This window comes from Malus sylvestris, chromosome 7, assembly GCF_916048215.2.
Source record: "Malus sylvestris chromosome 7, drMalSylv7.2, whole genome shotgun sequence".
NCBI lineage: Eukaryota > Viridiplantae > Streptophyta > Magnoliopsida > Rosales > Rosaceae > Malus > Malus sylvestris.
In genome coordinates, this window is record NC_062266.1 from 14,162,575 (window position 1) to 14,181,633 (window position 19,059).

General features: G+C 38.5%; 1 protein-coding gene across 9 annotated transcripts in view; it reads left to right on the plus strand.

Annotated features, from left to right (window-relative positions):
- The window catches only part of LOC126628584 (methionine aminopeptidase 1A-like), a 93,509-nt gene that overhangs the window by 68,969 nt on the left and 5,481 nt on the right, over window positions 1–19,059 (plus strand). The gene's annotated exons all lie outside the window — the stretch shown is intronic.

Genomic DNA, 19,059 nt, shown 5'->3' on the forward strand with positions numbered 1-19,059 from the left:
TACATTGATCCTTTTGAAATGTCTTGGAAATTTTACATTGGTTTAATTTAAATGATCGGGAAAAAAGAGCAGGCTAAGATGTAAATGAAGATCACTTTCATTCAGGATGATAGTCAGAATAACTTTGGCACACAAACACCGATTGCGCAAGTCCAAGATGTTAACAATCAAAATCTTAAATGCAAAGAGAGAATTGCAGACGTCATTGACATGGCCTTAATTGAAAAAAAAAGAGAAGTAGAAAAGAAGCAGTTGGAAAAGAAGATAAATGAATTGCAAGAATAGAATAAAGAACTGCCAGAGGAGAAGAATGAGCTGCAATGGAAGATGGACGAGAAGATTAATGAATTGCAACGGAAGATGGACGAGAAGATTAATGAATTGCAAGAGGAGAAAAATGAGCTGCAACAGAAGATGAACTATCAAAATAATTATCAATTTACCAATGGTTAGACAAAAATATCACATTTCCAATTAATTATCAATTTACCAAAATATCCTCAACATTCAAAACCTTATAAAATCTTCATTATAATTCTGAATCACATGACGTTTGAGCCCACGCGTTCATATCGATGAGTACTATCTAAATATATAAAGATAAGTGAAAAAAATAAATAGGGATCAAATATGCTATAAATATAAAAGCATCGAAACTAAGAATATGAAATATAGAATACATAATTTTAAACAGTGAAATCCGGGAACGGGATTTCACAAGTACGATGTTGGTTAAAATTGTTGAATGGCTATGGTATGGCTATATTGATGTTATCTGCTCGTCATTGCAGTACCTGGTGCTAGTGCTCGCCTAGGGCCAAGGCTAGTCTTTCATGTGTATGTTCACATCCACACCGCACACTCGCATTGGATCCAAGTAGGTGTCAGTCATATCGTACATGTTGCAATAGGAAACTCCGACATCTTGTCGTACAGGCTGTAATAGGCAACTCCGACTCGTATGTGACCACGAATAACGACAATCTTCAAGTGATTGTAGCACCAGAGTGTATATTATGATTACACCCAGTCCTGTCGTACAGGTTGCATTAGGCAACTCTGACTTGTGTGCTAGCATAGATTGATGAGCATTAGTTCAGTCGTACAGGTTACATTAGGCGACTCCGACTTATGTGTTAGCATAGATTGATGAGCATCTGATTTTATTATGCTACTATTGAGATATTATGATTGGCATATTTCTGGAATTATTGTTGACTTGCATTTGATTTCATACTTATACGTAGTATGATTTTCTGGAAACTATATTTGTTTTACGGCAAGGCGTTATAATGTTTTCAAAAGGTTTTTATTAAAACTTTATTTTCAAGTCCACTTACCCTTGTTTTTCACCCTTCCAGGTTTTAGCTGTTGAACTTTTGTATTGACGAGGATTCTTGGTAAATCTCAGTATAGGTACCTTTGAGGGTATAATTCTTATCCTATCTTAATGTACTTTACTTATGCTCTGACATCACGTGTGAAATAGGTTCATTCTTGCTCATCGCTCACTCTTGTATTTAGGCACTTTTAGGTTTAAATTTATTCACATTTTTCACATCACTACACTTTATGGCTTCGTCACCTTCCAGGTGTTGCCCATCACAGCTCGATTCAGAGTCCTAGTGGACATTCGGGGTCGGGGTGTGTCAAATTAGATGGAAATGTCTTTAATTGGCTAACAGAGATAAACACAAGGACTAAATTGGCCAAATTAAAATACAAAGGCTAAATTGACCCAATGATTAAAACATAGGGACCATTTTAACATTTAAGCCTTGCCTTAAGGATATCTCAATTTGCTGGATTTGTTTTGCTCAATTTTGCCGGAATTTTTGGTCCATTGGGATTAAGCAATTCCAAGTCCTCTCTCTAAACACTAATAATGAAAAGAAAAAAAAAATTATAGCCTACAGTAAAATTTGAATCGATGTTTGCTTTATCATCTCTATTTTTAATAAAAATTATTTTCAGAGTAATAATTACTTTTTTAAAATTTGTTTTTATCCACATGGTCTTCTTCTTGTCCTTTTTAAGTGTTTAATGATTTATAATTTTTTTATTGTTGTAGGCCTATTCGATTGAACGGTCTAGGGTTTAGAGAGAGAGAGGGGTTCGGCAATATTGAGAGAGAAGAGAGATTGATTTAATTGTGAGGTGTGTTTGATTCACCCCATTGTGCCTTTATTTATAGTAGTAGGAAAGGTAAAACCTTTCCCTTTAGGATTACAATATTTAATAGGTAATCTAATCCTAATAGGAATATAAGATACTTTCCTAGATTCCCTAGGATTTACAAAATCACATTCCTATTCTAAATATGATTGCAACACTCCCTCTTGAGTGTGTAAATGCTCAACAAACCATCACATTAGATCTTCAGCAGATAAGATAGAATAGTTGATGAAGTCATCAGCACAAAGGGTGATCGCGAGTTTCAAATTTAAGTGAAGTACGCATTTGTAGTAAAACTCACAAAACCTCACTATGGTAAAACCAAAGGCATGGGGAAAATCCATAGACTAAGGAGAAAAGTGAAAAGTATGCATATGTTTAAAACGAACGTCAAATTGGACGAAGGTAGTAAACTCAACGAAGTATGATCATCCCAGGATGGGTGTCTCATTAAAACCTCGTTAGGTAGCAAAAACCTAGTGGGAAAAAATGCTCCTAATTGTAGGAAAAAAAGTACATTAAGATCATGTGAGTATGCTTCTAGATACTCCCCCTGAGTTAGACATAACTTCTAAATAAGAAAACTACAAGTTATTCAACTCAGATAATGTACGCATATTGATTCTTTGGATGAGCTTTTGAAATGTAGACTTGGGCAATGACTTGGTAAAGAGATCGGCCAGGTTGTCCTGGGAACGAATTTGCTTGACTTCATTGTTCTGATGCTGCTGTTGCTGATGTGAGTAAAAGAACTTTGGCGCTATGTGCTTGGTGTTGTCTCTCTTGATGTATCCCTTCTTCAGCTGCTCAATACATGTTGCATTGTCTTCAAAGATCGTCGTAGAAAGGTCAACGATTAATGTAAGACCACTAGTGTTTCGAATATGTTCCATAACTTCTCTCAACCAAAAGCACTCACGCGATACTTCATGTAGGGCGAGAATCTCAGCATGGTTAGACGAAGTCGCAACTAGCATTTGCTTGGTAGACCTCCAAGATATAACGGTGTCTCCAATAGTAAAGCATAACCCGTTTGAGAACGTGCTCTCTATGGATCAGATAGATATCCAGCATCTGCACAACCAACAAGGCGAGAATCAATCCGAGGGCCATAGGGGGCGGCAACACTTAGAGATTCACGGGTATAGAACAAACCCAAATCTGTAGTACCTTTGAGGTAGTGGAAAATGTCTTTAACACCATTCCAGTGTCTGCATGTGGGCGCATTGCTGTATCTAGCCAATAGATTCACAACGAAGGAGATATCGGGTCTAGTGAACTGAGCCAAGTACAATAAGGCCCCAATTGCACTTAGGTAAGGAACTTTGGGTTCCAAAATCTCTTCCTCGTCCTCCTTTGGACGGAAGAGATCTCGTTTAGCATCTAGAGTTCGAACGACCATGGGTGTACTCAAAGGCTTCGCTTTATCCTCATTAAAACATCGCAACACCTTTTGGGTGTAGTTCAATTGATGTACTAGGATTCTATCCGAACAATGCTCGATCTTCAAGCTGAGATAATATCTAGTTTTCCCAAGATCCTTCATCTCAAATTCTGATTTCAAGTGTGTAGCAATTTCCTCAAGCTCTGCGAGAGTCCCAATGAGGTTCATGTTATCGACATAAACTGCAACAATTGCAAATTTGAAATGTGACTTCATTATGAATAAGCATGGGCCTAGTTTGTTGTTCACATAACCCAGACTTGTCAAATATTCACTTAGACGATTATAGCACATCCGCCCAGATTGTTTTAATCCGCAGAGTGACCTCCTCAACCTAATTAAGAGAGTGTTCCGTGGATTAGAACTATTTGAACCAGCCAATGGAAGTCCTTCTGGAACTTTCATATAAATTTCCATATCTAGATCCCCATAAAGATAAGCGGTTGATCGGATCATATTTATATATATTTTTACTTCGAATTCACTCGTCTTTTCTTGGTTAGTTCCTTATATTTTTGAGCTATTTACGTTCTTTTTGTGTTTATAGGATCTGTTATGCAAATTTACCCTTTATTGTCACATGATAATACTAATTTACATTTTATAAACAAGGTTTGTCCCTCTCTATGTCTATATATTAAAAGGAAGGCAGAAAAGAAGAATCCAATGGAAATAAGAAGACGGGCAAGTGCAAGCTGCCGTGGGTACTGGCAGGTGGACCAGCTGGTTTACATCGAGAGACGTGGGGACTAGGGGAAAAGATGCTGCTTTGCAGCTGGAGGAAAGCAGCAAGGAGCGGACGTGACTGGGGGGAGTCAAAAACGAAAAAAGAATAAAATAAGAAAAGAAACGGGCAGACAAAATGAAGAGGCCAAGTAGGTGAGAAAGGCAGAAAGAATAAAAAAAAACAGCTGCCTTTGGCAGCTGGCGTGACTGACAGAAGAGAGAAATAAATAAATAAAAAAAGGGAAAACAGGTGGGCTTGGCAGAGAGAGATAGAGAAGAAGAAAGATATAAAAATAAGAAGAGGCTGGCGTGATTATGGGGGTCTGGGGAGCGGGAGAAAGGGGCTGCCCTTTGGGCAGCTCGCAGAGACGCAGGAACGAGAGAGCAGCAAGAAGCTGCGTGAAGAAGAGAGAGTAAGTTGCCTTAGGCAGAGGAAAAACGGAAAGACTGGCGGGGAGAGAGAGGGAGACACTTGCGAAACCAGAGGAGAGAGCAGTCAGCGTGGAAGGCTGACGGAGCAGGGCGCAGACAGAATAAGAAAATAAGAAGGGAAGAACGCTGCCCTTTGGCAGTGAGGTCAGGGAGAGCTGGAAGGCAGGCGCACGGACAGACTGAAGCATCCTCCTCTTTCGGTTTAATCTTTCCAAACTTTTATTTTATTTTTGTTTTAATAATGTGTAATTAAATTTATTTTGGCTAGAGGTTTATTCAAAGTCATGAATATATTTGTAATATGAATTAATTACCTTCGGTTGTGATTTCATAAGTTGTGAATTCAATTTACTTATCCGTTCGTATAAAAACTGATTTGTGTATGTTGGTTGAGAGTGCACGCTTAATTTTCATGCATGAATTTGACGCTAGAATATAAGGGAGTTTCACCTAATCGTTATGAACTTATATTCATAAGTAGTGAAGGTTGCTAGTCACAATCACGTTAAGTAAATTCTTGGCATAAGTTTCATGCAAATCATAGTAACGAGTGTCTCGTCAATGCTTATGTTTTTCATAGAACTTAATGATTCTTGCTTGTATCTCTATTATGCAACTCATGTAGGGAACTTGTAGGGAATGTTTTGGGTTGTAGTATGCAATCATCCAACCCAATAACTTGTGGAAAAACTGAGGGTTAATTAGTGCAATTCACGGTTAATTTGGGGCTTTGAGTATTCATAGCTTATCGAAAAGCAACTGGAAATCATTTTGTATGTAAGTATAACATGTGTGGAGAAGAACCCTCTAGCTAGTCTGTCACCTATCCTTTCACCTTAATTTCATGCTCTTGTCAATTCTGTAATTTATTTAAGTTTAATTTACTTTTCGTCAAAACCAAACCCCCCCATTATTTAATTATATTATTTAGTTAATTTTCATTGTTTTTAGTCTTTTAATTCAATTTCCGTCCATTTCAATTCCTAGTGTCTAATTTGATTGTTTTCATTATTTTGAGTCATTTTAAGTGTGTTTCGAGTTATTAGAGTTTTTAGCCTAGTTTTGAGTCCTTGAGTCTTGTTTAATATTTTTAAATTAATTTAGAATAGATTAGCAATCCCTCCTAATCCCCGGCCTAGAACGATACCCTACTTACATCTATACTACGGGGAGCAGGAGAAAGGGGCTGCCCTTTGGGCAGCTCGCAGAGACGCAGGAACGAGAGAGCAGCAAGAAGCTGCGTGAAGAAGAGAGAGTAAGCTGCCTTAGGCAGAGGAAAAACGGAAAGACTGGCGGGGAGAGAGAGGGAGACACTTGCGAAACCAGAGGAGAGAGCAGTCAGCGTGGAAGGCTGACGGAGCAGGGCGCAGACAGAATAAGAAAATAAGAAGGGAAGAACGCTGCCCTTTGGCAGTGAGGTCAGGGAGAGCTGGAAGGCAGGCGCACGGACAGACTGAAGCATCCTCCTCTTTCGGTTTAATCTTTCCAAACTTCTATTTTATTTTTGTTTTAATAATGTGTAATTAAATTTATTTTGGCTAGAGGTTAATTCAAAGTCATGAATATATTTGTAATATGAATTGATTACCTTCGGTTGTGATTTCATAAGTTGTGAATTCAATTTACTTATCCATTCGTATAAAAACTGATTTGTGTATGTTGGTTGAGAGTGCACGCTTAATTTACATGCATGAATTTGATGCTAGAATATAAGTGAATTTCACCTAATCGTTATGAACTTATATTCACAAGTAGTAAAGGTTGCTAGTCACAATCACGTTAAGTAAATTTTTGGCATAAGTTTCATGCAAATCATAGTAACGAGTGTCCCGTCAATGCTTATGTTTTTCATAAAACTTAATGATTCTTGCTTGTATCTCTATTATGCAACTCATGTAGGGAACTTGTAGGGAATGTTTTGGGTTGTCGTATGCAATCATCCAACCCAATAACTTGTGGAAAAACTGAGGGTTAATTAGTGCAATTCACGGTTAATTTGGGGCGTTGAGTATTCATAGCTTATCGAAAAGGAACTGGAAATCATTTTGTATGCAAGTATAACATGTGTGGAGAAGAACCCTCTAGCTAGTCCATCATTTATCATTTTACCTTAATTTTATGTTTTTGTCAATTCTGTAATTTAATTAAGTTTAATTTACTTTTCATCAAAACCAAACACCCATCCATTATTAAATTATATTATTTAGTTAGTTTTCATTGTTGTTAGTCTTTTAATTCAATTTTCGTCCATTTCAATTCCTAGTGTTTAATTTGATTGTTTTCATTATTTTGAGTCATTCTAAGTGTGTTTCGAGTTATTAGAGTTTTTAGCCTAGTTTTGTGTCCTTGAGTCTTGTTTAATATTTTTAAATTAATTTAGAATAGATTAGCAATCCCTCCTAATCCCCGGCCTAGAACGATACCCTACTTACATCTATACTACAATTGTCAAAAAGAGGGTTTAATTTGTGTGTCAAGTAATTCTCGCACCAAATTTTGGCGCCGTTGCCGGGGATTAGCAACTTTGCTAATCCTTTTATTTTTGTTTTTGTTTATGTTTATATTGGTGTTTGTGTATTTTACTTTTGATATTTGATTTATTTTTCATTCTTTGATTTTAGGTTCAAATGGAGCCGAGGGGAATTTAAAGGAAAGATGCGTCCGGCTAAAGACGTTAAATCAAGCGCTTCTTGGGAGGCAACCCAAGCATTCAACGAAGGGAGACTTTGGAATCACTAACCCAATCAGCTTTGCATTCTTCCACCCTTATCTTTACTGCTTTCATTTTGTTTTGTTTAGTTAGTTGTGTTATTTGGTTGATTTCTGTGAGTTTGTATTATTTAGTTTAAGTGTGGGGGAAGGTTAACCAAAGTCTCTTTACATTAATTTACATAAAAAAAAATTAAAAAAAATAAAAAAATAAAAAAATAAAAGATAAAATTTAAAATTAATGAAAAAAAAAAAGTACAAATATTTTACAATGATGTAAACTAATAGTATTCATTGGTCGGGTGGTGCTTCAGTAGTAGGCGGGGCTTCAGCAGTCGGCGGGGCCACAGAAGGAGGAGGCGGCAGAGGTTGATCAGTTGGAGCTTCACTACGCGGTGTCGCTCCAGAAGACGAAGGCAGATGTTGTTGGAACAAACCCACAAACCTCCGATGATCAAGTAAAATTTGACCATCGGTGTCCTGCATCTGGTCAATCTTCCTCTTCATGCTGGTGGCATAGCTGTGTGCGAGCTTGTGCAATTCTTTATTCTCATGCTTGAGCCCTTTAATCTCTTGTTTGAGACTCTGTATTTCAGCCACCAACGATTCAACATGACGGGTTCGGGCATATAGGCGTTGGGCCATGTTGGATACAGAACCCGCACACTGCACGTTAAGAGCCAGAGACTCCTTAACCGCTAATTCATCAGACCGTCTAGCGAGTAGTCTGTTATCTCTGGGGGTGACAAGGTTCCGGGCCACCACCGCAGCAGTCATGTCATTTTTCATCACTGAATCCCCAACGGTAAGAGGACCGGTAGGGGATATGAAAGATGGGCGCCATATGTTGTCTGGTGAAGGCGGAGCTGCCTCTTCACCACGGTTCAAGTCAAAACGACGATCGGAAGGGCCAGACATTTTTCAGAGGTGGTGAAGAAAGAAGAGAGTCGGACTGATCAAGATTAAACAAGTGCAAGAAGGGAGTGTTTACAAGAGGGAGCTCAAGTGTGTTGTGGAACAAAATTAACGCCTCTATAAAAAGAAGAAACCAAAGAGGCGCTCCTCAGAAATTGTAGAGGCGTCCTCTCGCAAATCGAAGAGGCGGGGCTCCTTTCTCAAAAGCCGGATTCTTTTCTGAAAAGAGGACGCTCCTTTCTTAAAAGCCGGATTCTTTTCTCAAAATAGGCGTTTCATTTCTCAAAAAATGGGCTTGCTCAGAAACCACGAGCCGAACCCCGGATTTCAAAAAAAAAATCAATTTGTCCAGACGTGTTGTCACTCGTCACATGCAACGTGCAGCTTTGCGGAAATTACGGACAGCTTTGTCAGAAAGCGCGTAATTTGTACTATTCATTCATCCACCGGCTGCCGACAATACGTGAGAGAATAGTTCCGGTTGTGAAGACAAGTCCTTTAAGTATCTACCTTCGCCTTCCACAGCAAAGACACACCCTCTCAACACTTCTTCATCTCCGAAAATGCATTCTCAAAGAATCCTCCTAAGTTACTCCGTGTTCCTCATTCCTTGGGATACTCCTGCGAACAACCCATTCAAAGCAAAAGTATTTCATATCATAAGGGTTGAAAGCAAGAGTATCTCATATCATGCTTTCTCCATGTCCTTCTCCTTGTCTTTGTTTTACGACAAGGAGAAAGCGAGCAATCAGCCAGCACTTGGTATAAATCTTCCGATCTGGAGCCAACTGCTTGGAACCCCTTCCTGATTGCTTACCTAGCCTTGCTCTCGAGTACTCATCTTCTTCATCTTATGCTTCCGTTTTGTCTACCACATCTACTTGGGGGACAAGTAAGGGAGGTGAAAATGATACCTCGAAGCATGTGGAGACAACGTGCTGATTCATCCTCAGCTAGGGACAAGGAGAAAGAAAGCAAGAGGTGGGCACTTGGAAAGATTGAAGAAAGAATCAGACCAACACAACTACCTTGTGCCTGCCCGCCGTGCTGAAGAAACAAGCAGAGAAGAATGCAGACTGTGCAAATCTAGCTCAGAATTCCAAACCAGTTCAAGAGGAAAGCTGTGGAAAGTCAACAAGCACGACCAATGATCACTTATTAGTTCTATTCATTGTCTTTTATCGTGATTTTCAATTTTTCGTTTGCAATTTTTTTTTTTTTTTTTTTTTTTATTATTTTTATTATTATTATTTTCTTGCGTTACTTAACTGAATTATTTCTTTTCTTTGCAGGAACTTTTGGTTATTTCCACCCTTAAAGTTGATTGCAGAATTTTAGCTTGGGGGTCATCGCTTGATTTTACTGCAAACTAGGGAAGTTTTCAGTCCAATTGCTTTATTTTGTTTCTTATTAATTATTTATTTATTTTATTTTTATTTGCATTATAGTGTTTTCTGACATTGGGGACAATGTCCAGTTTAAGTGTGGGGGTAGACATCTCTAGAATTTCATTTGTTTCTGTGTTGTTGTTTTTTGTTTTCTAAAAAAAAAAATATATATATATATATATATAATAATAAATAAATAAAAAATTGTCTTGTTTTCCTTATTGTTTTGAATTAGATTTTTGTTAGTTTCCCGACCCAATGATATAATTGGATCAAATTTGAATCATGATTATCAAGAACTTAGTTAACATGTGTTTTGTGAAATTCCTAATTCTCTTGTTAGTTTTGTACATGTTTGATCATCTTTGAAAAACAAAATGCACATAGCCTTGTTGATGTGAAACTAAAGCATGACTTAAAGCTTCATATGTGAATTTAGTGACCATATACATCCTATGTGAGTTTTTGAGCCTATTGAAAGTGTGTGCATTTTTCATACACTCCTATTCTTTCATGTGTGATGAACTTATGTGAGATACATCTCTAGAACTTGCGTAACGATCTTTCGAAATGTTTGTCATTGATTGCATGAACTTGGAAATGATAGAGGCATTAGGTTTACCACTACGGCCCAAATAACCATGTTTCCCAAATAAAAATGATATCATTAGATTGCCAATTTGAACCATGTATGTTGAGCCTTTTATTTCTTATCACCAGATATGTCTACCATTATGCCTGAAACATTTTTCCTTACCCTTTCCAAGCAAGCTAGTGAGCAATGTGAGATTGTCTTATGAGAATGTTTGTGAAGTACTTTGAAGGTCTTTGTCAAAAGAATAAGTGTGGGGGTATTTCATGTTTGTAGTAAAAAAAAAAAAAAAAAAAAAAAAAAAAAAAAAGAAAGATTGTATACAAAGAAAATAAAAAGTTTTTCAAGTTTCAGTTAAGGGTGTGGTTGGAGGTGTTAGAAGAATTGTTGGAGAGCTTGAGTTCTTATAAATCTAAAGAAAAGAATTGCTTGCAATGTAGCTTGGAATTTGTGTTTTCCTATTCTTTCGTTTCAATAACCCTATCCCTAAGCCTCATTACATCCAATAAAAGTCCTCTTGATTTAAGTTTTGCAATTATGACTGTGGAGAAGTGATCTTTATGCAAGCTTATGGTAGAAATTTCACATTTGGTTCTTTGAGCGAAACACATTAAAACTAAACACATGTGTGATTGAGTGCATATCCCGTGAGAAGGTTGCTAGTTTGCATATGATGATTTAAAAAAAATAAAAACGTGAAATTGCATTAGCATGGCTATCTCACACACTACACTTCAAGGATGATTTAAAGATTACTGCTAATATTTGAATAAGGAAGATGAACTTGGATTAGTTCCTTGATGCTAGCTATGGTTCTTGATGATTTGTTTTCTTAAATGAAATTCTCTGAGGGTCACATAGGGGGAAGCTAATGTTTTTTCTTGTTACTTCTTGTTCTAGTTTTCTTTGTTTTGCTCAAGGACTAGCAAAAGTTAAGTGTGGGGGTATTTGATCGGATCATATTTATATATATTTTTACTTCGAATTCACTCGTCTTTTCTTGGTTAGTTCCTTATATTTTTGAGCTATTTACGTTATTTTTGTGTTTATAGGATCTGTTATGCAAATTTACCCTTTATTGTCACATGATAATACTAATTTACATTTTATAAACAAGGTTTGTCCCTCTCTATGTCTATATATTAAAAGGAAGGCAGAAAAGAAGAATCCAATGGAAATAAGAAGACGGGCAAGTGCAAGCTGCCGTGGGTACTGGCAGGTGGACCAGCTGGTTTACATCGAGAGACGTGGGGACTAGGGGAAAAGATGCTGCTTTGCAGCTGGAGGAAAGCAGCAAGGAGCGGACGTGACTGGGGGGAGTCAAAAACGAAAAAAGAATAAAATAAGAAAAGAAACGGGCAGACAAAATGAAGAGGCCAAGTAGGTGAGAAAGGCAGAAAGAATAAAAAAAAACAGCTGCCTTTGGCAGCTGGCGTGACTGACAGAAGAGAGAAATAAATAAAAAAAAAGGGAAAACAGGTGGGCTTGGCAGAGAGAGATAGAGAAGAAGAAAGATATAAAAATAAGAAGAGGCTGGCGTGATTAAGGGGGTCTGGGGAGCGAGAGAAAGGGGCTGCCCTTTGGGCAGCTCGCAGAGACGCAGGAATGAGAGAGCAGCAAGAAGCTGCGTGAAGAAGAGAGAGTAAGCTGCCTTAGGCAGAGGAAAAACGGAAAGACTGGCGGGGAGAGAGAGGGAGACACTTGCGAAACCAGAGGAGAGAGCAGTCAGCGTGGAAGGCTGACGGAGCAGGGCGCAGACAGAATAAGAAAATAAGAAGGGAAGAACGCTGCCCTTTGGCAGTGAGGTCAGGTAGAGCTGGAAGGCAGGCGCACGGACAGACTGAAGCATCCTCCTCTTTCGGTTTAATCTTTCCAAACTTCTATTTTATTTTTGTTTTAATAATGTGTAATTAAATTTATTTTGGCTAGAGGTTAATTCAAAGTCATGAATATATTTGTAATATGAATTGATTACCTTCGGTTGTGATTTCATAAGTTGTGAATTCAATTTACTTATCCGTTCGTATAAAAACTGATTTGTGTATGTTGGTTGAGAGTGCACGCTTAATTTACATGCATGAATTTGATGCTAGAATATAAGTGAATTTCACCTAATCGTTATGAACTTATATTCACAAGTAGTAAAGGTTGCTAGTCACAATCACGTTAAGTAAATTCTTGGCATAAGTTTCATGCAAATCATAGTAACGAGTGTCCCGTCAATGCTTATGTTTTTCATAAAACTTAATGATTCTTGCTTGTATCTCTATTATGCAACTCATGTAGGGAACTTGTAGGGAATGTTTTGGGTTGTCGTATGCAATCATCCAACCCAATAACTTGTGGAAAAACTGAGGGTTAATTAGTGCAATTCACGGTTAATTTGGGGCGTTGAGTATTCATAGCTTATCGAAAAGCAACTGGAAATCATTTTGTATGCAAGTATAACATGTGTGGAGAAGAACCCTCTAGCTAGTCCGTCATTTATCATTTTACCTTAATTTTATGTTTTTGTCAATTCTGTAATTTAATTAAGTTTAATTTACTTTTCATCAAAACCAAACACCCATCCATTATTAAATTATATTATTTAGTTAGTTTTCATTGTTGTTAGTCTTTTAATTCAATTTTCGTCCATTTCAATTCCTAGTGTTTAATTTGATTGTTTTCATTATTTTGAGTCATTCTAAGTGTGTTTCGAGTTATTAGAGTTTTTAGCCTAGTTTTGTGTCCTTGAGTCTTGTTTAATATTTTTAAATTAATTTAGAATAGATTAGCAATCCCTCCTAATCCCCGGCCTAGAACGATACCCTACTTACATCTATACTACAATTGTCAAAAAGAGGGTTTAATTTGTGTGTCAAGTAATTCTCGCACCAGCGGTTACCACGTCCATAAGCTGCATATTCAGTTTTTCGGAAACTTCCAAACTGATTAAGTAGCGGAACGTTATAACGTCCATTACGGGGGAATACGTCTCTTTATAATCAATCCCTGGGCATTGAGAGAAGCCTTGCGCTACGAGACGTGCTTTGTATTGCACTATTTCATTCTTCTCATTATGCATCCTCACAAAAACCCATTTGTAGCCAATGGGCTTCACGCGTGGTGGTGTAGGAACGATAGGTCCAAATACCTTACGTTTCACGAGCGAATCGAGTTCGACTAGGATTGTTTAATTCTAGTTTGACCAATCGGTTCTACGTCGGCATTCATCGAAGAAACGTGGTTCAATGTCATCGATGAGCATGATGTCATAGCTACTGAGTATGCGAATGCATCGTCGACGATCATCTCATTCCTATTCCAAACCTCATCCAATACTATGTAGTGGATCGAAATCTCGCGATTCTCGAGAGGCCGGCATGTTTCATCTAAAGCATCACTGTAATCTAGAATAACCTCATGTGTTGGAACGGATAAGTGAGCGATGGTCGGATTCAAACTAGGGTCACTAGTTGGTGCCATTCTCCTCTTCTGAGGTTGTGAATCCTTTAAACCAAGGGGTCTGCCATGCTTCAGGGTTATAGCAGATGATTGGCTAGCCACCAATATACCTTGTCGCGTGGAAGGTGCTGCCTCCCTATCTTAGGGGATTGTCCAGCCTTCCCAGGTGGGTTGTTGATGTACAAGGGGTACATCTATCTTTACAGGTGTGTTTGCAACGGGTATGCGTGATCTTGTTACCTTTGCTAGATCATTAAAAGCATTCGGCATGCTTTGAGCAATGCTCTAAAGATCTATAATTTAATGCACCTCAGTTTCAGATTGGACAGTGCAGAGATCTAAATGAGACATAATGGGAGCATACCACGACAAATCGCAGCGTTCTACGGGAACGTTAGCATGCTTATCCCTCCTAACGATGGGAAGACTGTCTCATCAAAGTGACAATCCGTAAAATGTGCAGTAAAGAGATCTCATGTCAAGGGTTCTAAGTAGCAAACAATTGATGGCGAATCATAACCGACATATATTCCCATTTTTCTTTAAGGACCCATTTTGGTACGTAGCGACAACGCTATTGGAACATAAATGATGCACCCAAACACCCATAAATGGGAGACGTCAGGCTCATATCCAGTGACCAACTGTAACGATGAATGTGGTTCGGTAGTGGTGGGCCTCAGGCGGACCAACATAGCTACGTGTAATATTGCATAGCCCTAGGCAGATACCGGCAGTTTGGTTCTCATAACCAAAGTCCGAGCTATCAATTGAAGGCGCTTTATGAAAGCTTCTGCCAGGCCATTTTGGGTGTGAACATGGGGCACAAGATGTTCCACATTAATTCCTACTGATATGCAATAATTGTCAAAAGTCTGTGACGTAAACTATCCAGCATTATCCAATCGAATTGACTTGATCGGATAATCAGGGTGGTGAGCCCGTAGCTGAATGATTTGAGCTAGGAGTTTTGCAAACATGGCGTTGTGTGTGGATAATAAGCAAACATATGATCATCTTGTTGATGCATCAACCAACACCATAAAATATTTAAATGGTCAACAGGTTGGTTGGATTGGTCCACAAATGTCCCCTTGAATCCTCTGAAGAAATTTAGGGGGGTCGTGAATAATCTTTGTATATGGGGGTTGAGTATTCAACTTCCCTAAAGAACAGGTTTTGCATGGTGGGAGTCCAACATAGGGATGTAACTTATGCCCATGTGAAGATTTGAGGATACGTCGCATTATGTCACGTCCAGGATGTCCCAAACGATTATGCCAAAGCAACAAATTGTCCGGGAACTCAGGCATAGGGCCGGCCACACTATGGGTTTCTATGCCGCAAATGGTTCTGATGTACAACCCATTCGGCAAACGTTCCACCTTCTCGTGAATATGCTTTTAACCATGATCTTCAGTGGTTTCAAGATGATATTTATTATCTCGAATATCTCTAAAACTCAACAACGTTCTTCCGGAACGTGGAGAATAGAGTGCCTCCTTAATGGTCAAAATTGTACCATTAGACAACATGATACGTGCCTTTCCGTATCCTTCAATCAGGTTGGATGACCCTGAGAGAATTGTCAAATTAGCTTTCTTGGGTATTTAGTTAGTAAAATAGTGTCGTTCACGCAAGATGGTATGTGTGGTTGCACTATCTGCCAGACAACTAACTTCCCCACTAGACATATCTAGAAATAAATTGATTGAATTGGTCACATGTATAAATATAAGTCCATTCATTCAATTAAGCAATTCGAGAAAATAATATCCATTCAAATAACAATCCATAATTCAAAACCAAACAAATTATTCCAAATACATAGAAAAATTGTTCAAAATTAAACCATAAACCTAGCAAAATAGGGGGTAGGGTTGGCCACTCCTGGTGGGTTCGGCCACTAGGGGTAAACACCCTAAAAACATGTCTAATTTATTCATCCATGGGTGATGACTCCTCTTGGAAATCCGATATCTCCATTGATGTAGTTGCATCTTTCGGATGATCCACATGTGCAAAGTTAGACTCACGACGATAATGATATTTGGCAATAGCCTCAGGGGAAGCTCAGCATACGCGTGACCAATGATCCCTTGATCCACAACGATAACACATGTCAAGTTCAGTAGAAGCAGTCTGAACGGGAGCTTTGCCCTTGTTCTTGAAGTTTGGGACCTTAGGGGCGAGTAGACGTTGCTGGGTCACATTTCTTCCCTTAGGTGCGACATTATGTTGACCTTGGGCCCGTGGTCGAGCTTGATGATTCTTCATCAAAACTGGTTCTGCTTCTCAGCGAGAGGTAAAACAGAGATCAAATCCAAAAACTTGGTGAATTTATGTGCCCTAAATTGTTACTGTAAGACAATATAGGTGGCATGGAAGGTCGAATAGGTATTCTTCAAGAGATCTGATTCAATTAGTTCTACTTTGCAGAATTTCAACAGACAACGGATTCTACAAACTTCAGAATTGTATTCATTCACAGACTTATAATCTTGGAAGCGAAGATGCTGCCAGTCGTGTCTTGCTTCAGGCAAATATATGTCTTTCTAGTGATTGAAATAGTGGGCCAAAACAAGCCAAGGGGTGCGTGGGTTCTCCTCAGCGAGATACTCAGTCTCCAGTGCATCATGAATGTGTCTTCAGATGAAGATCATTGCAGTAGCCTTCTGAGCTTCGTCAACAGTTTTATCGGTGATAGGTGCCTCGATGGTGGCTCTAATACTCTTTGCAGTGAGATTGAGCTTCACGTCTTAAACCCACTTCAGATAGTTTCTTCTAGAGACTTCTAGAGCGGAGAAATTGAGCTTGTTCAAGTTCGACATGTCCCTAAAACAGAGGGAGAAAACGTGATTAGTCATATGGTAAGCCATAGACATATATCGTAGAACATACAGGTTCTATAGACATGTAGTGGTTTAATTTATGCATGAAAACTACGGGTTTTATGTGGTATGTTTTGAATGAAAACTTCGAGTTTCAAAGGCGCTAAATTTGAAACTAAAAGTTCAATTTAGTTTTATGAATAATTAGTTCATAATGAGAGGTTCCTGCAAGAAACACAAAATGCAATATACTAATTTGGATATAGTGGATTTGAGGTTCTCTAGGAACTCAAGTGTAAGAGCTTCGTTACTACGAAAGTATGTGACGGTTCAAAGTATAAAAATAAATTATTGAATCGTTAATGTCCAAAGGTGATCTTCAGGTCAATAATTTTGGATTCATTATCAGATTAATGGATTGCAGGTCACTTTTAATTAATTCAATAAATCAGGCCATATCGGGTCGATTGTAAAAGCTAAATAATATTATTGGATAAAAAATATAACCCCAAAATAATTTGGGCTTAGTGCCATGGGTAATATGGCACGGGTTTGGGTGCCTTAAGCATAAGGTAAGGCCCAAAGGACCTCGAGTGATGGCTGCAGGTCACGGGTGAGGAAGGGAAACCACAACCGCAGCTGGGTTTCGAATTTGGACCGAGGGAGAGGGGCACGGGAGCAAGCTCAAAAGCTTGCGGGTTTGGTGCAGGAAGCCCAGCCGAGAGGGTTGACTGCATGGGACACGGGCCGTGGGAAAATTCTAGTCAATTGGGCTGGATTGGATGTTGGTCGAGGTAGGCAGTAAGCCCAACAACCATAAAGGCTGTGGCATGCAGGAGTGGACCCAGCCAATCTGGGCTGGCAGCGTTTTGGGCGTGAGAGGCCCTGCCGAGTTGAAATCCAGGCTAAGGCCTGGTGCTGTGTCCATAGTGATGGTGCAGTGGTATGCCGCACCATATCCCATTCCCATAAAGTTTTCAAAATCCCTTAGGGTTTAGGAAACCCTAAATATGCTTCTAATTTATTTTATATAATTTGACTCACAAATTCCATATAACAATTTAATTGTGCGATGCATGAAACAAATATATATATTGACAAATATATGAACATATACAATATATATATATATATATATATATATATCGAAAGGAAAATATAAACATAGAGGGGTTCATGCATCATGGGAAATGTTTTCATGCTTCGTGGACGTTTCAAATATCATTTTTTTTAATTTTAAGCGTACCTGATTAGCAGAAAACGAATAAGCCTTTGAATTTGGTGGAAGATAGCCTCCTCCAACGATGCTTCAATTCCTCAGCTTCTGGCAAAAGCGTGCTGATAACGTGTTGTAGGCCTATTTGATTGAACGATCTAGGGTTTAGAGAGAGAGGGGTTCGGTAATATTGAGAGAGAAGATATATTTATTTAATTGTGAGGTGTGTTTGATTCACCCCATTGTGCCTTTATTTGTAGTAGTATGAAGGGTAAAACCTTTTCCTTTAGGATTACAATATTTAATAGGTAATCTAATCCTAATAGGAATATAAGATACTTTCCCAGATTCCCTAGAATTTAAACAATCACATTCCTATTCTAAATAAAAGGGAAATTTTATTTGAACCCGACAAACTTCTTTCCACACTCAACTTAAATATTTTTTCCATTAAACTCTCCACATTACACCTAAATTAATGCGAGATAAGAAAAATATATTGAGAGGAGATGAACCCATATCAACCCCACCAATGCCCGTTGCTTTCCGATGTCTAATTCACCAAGGCGGGTGAATCTTTTGTGTCAGCGTCTTCTCTTTTTAGGCTTTTTTTTTTTTCCGTTCTCTCTGTTTCCATACTGTATTCTCCTCCTCCTCCTCTTTATTGCTCACTTCCTTCAACTGACAAATGCTGAAAGCAAATTGGGGCCTACACAGTTTTCGAGTATTACAGAGTCAGTGACATGGAGAATCACAACCAAGGGTACCTCTGTGTTGTATGGAAGGCGTTAGATGTCAAAGCTTGTGGAAGGTAAATGGGCTGCCATGGAAGGTAGAAGTTGCCTTGAAAAATCACCAGCAAATCTCTAGTTGGGTTTGAGGGAAAGGGATCCTCTCCAGAGAGATCCCTTCATTCTAATCCACCAAGTCAGTAGATTCGGGCCATTGAAATTTAATTTAACGGTTAAAGTTATTATAACTTTTGAAGTGGACACTTATTTGTAACTGTTGGATCAAATTTCAATGGACCGGATTCCTGAACTTGATGTATTAGGAGGAAGGGATTCGGAGAGGATCCCTTTCAGGGTTTGAGGTGGAAATGACAATGGGTGTAAAAAGACATTTTCATTTTGTTTTTCAGTTTTATACAAGGGTGAATTAGAAATTTGAATAAAATATTTTTA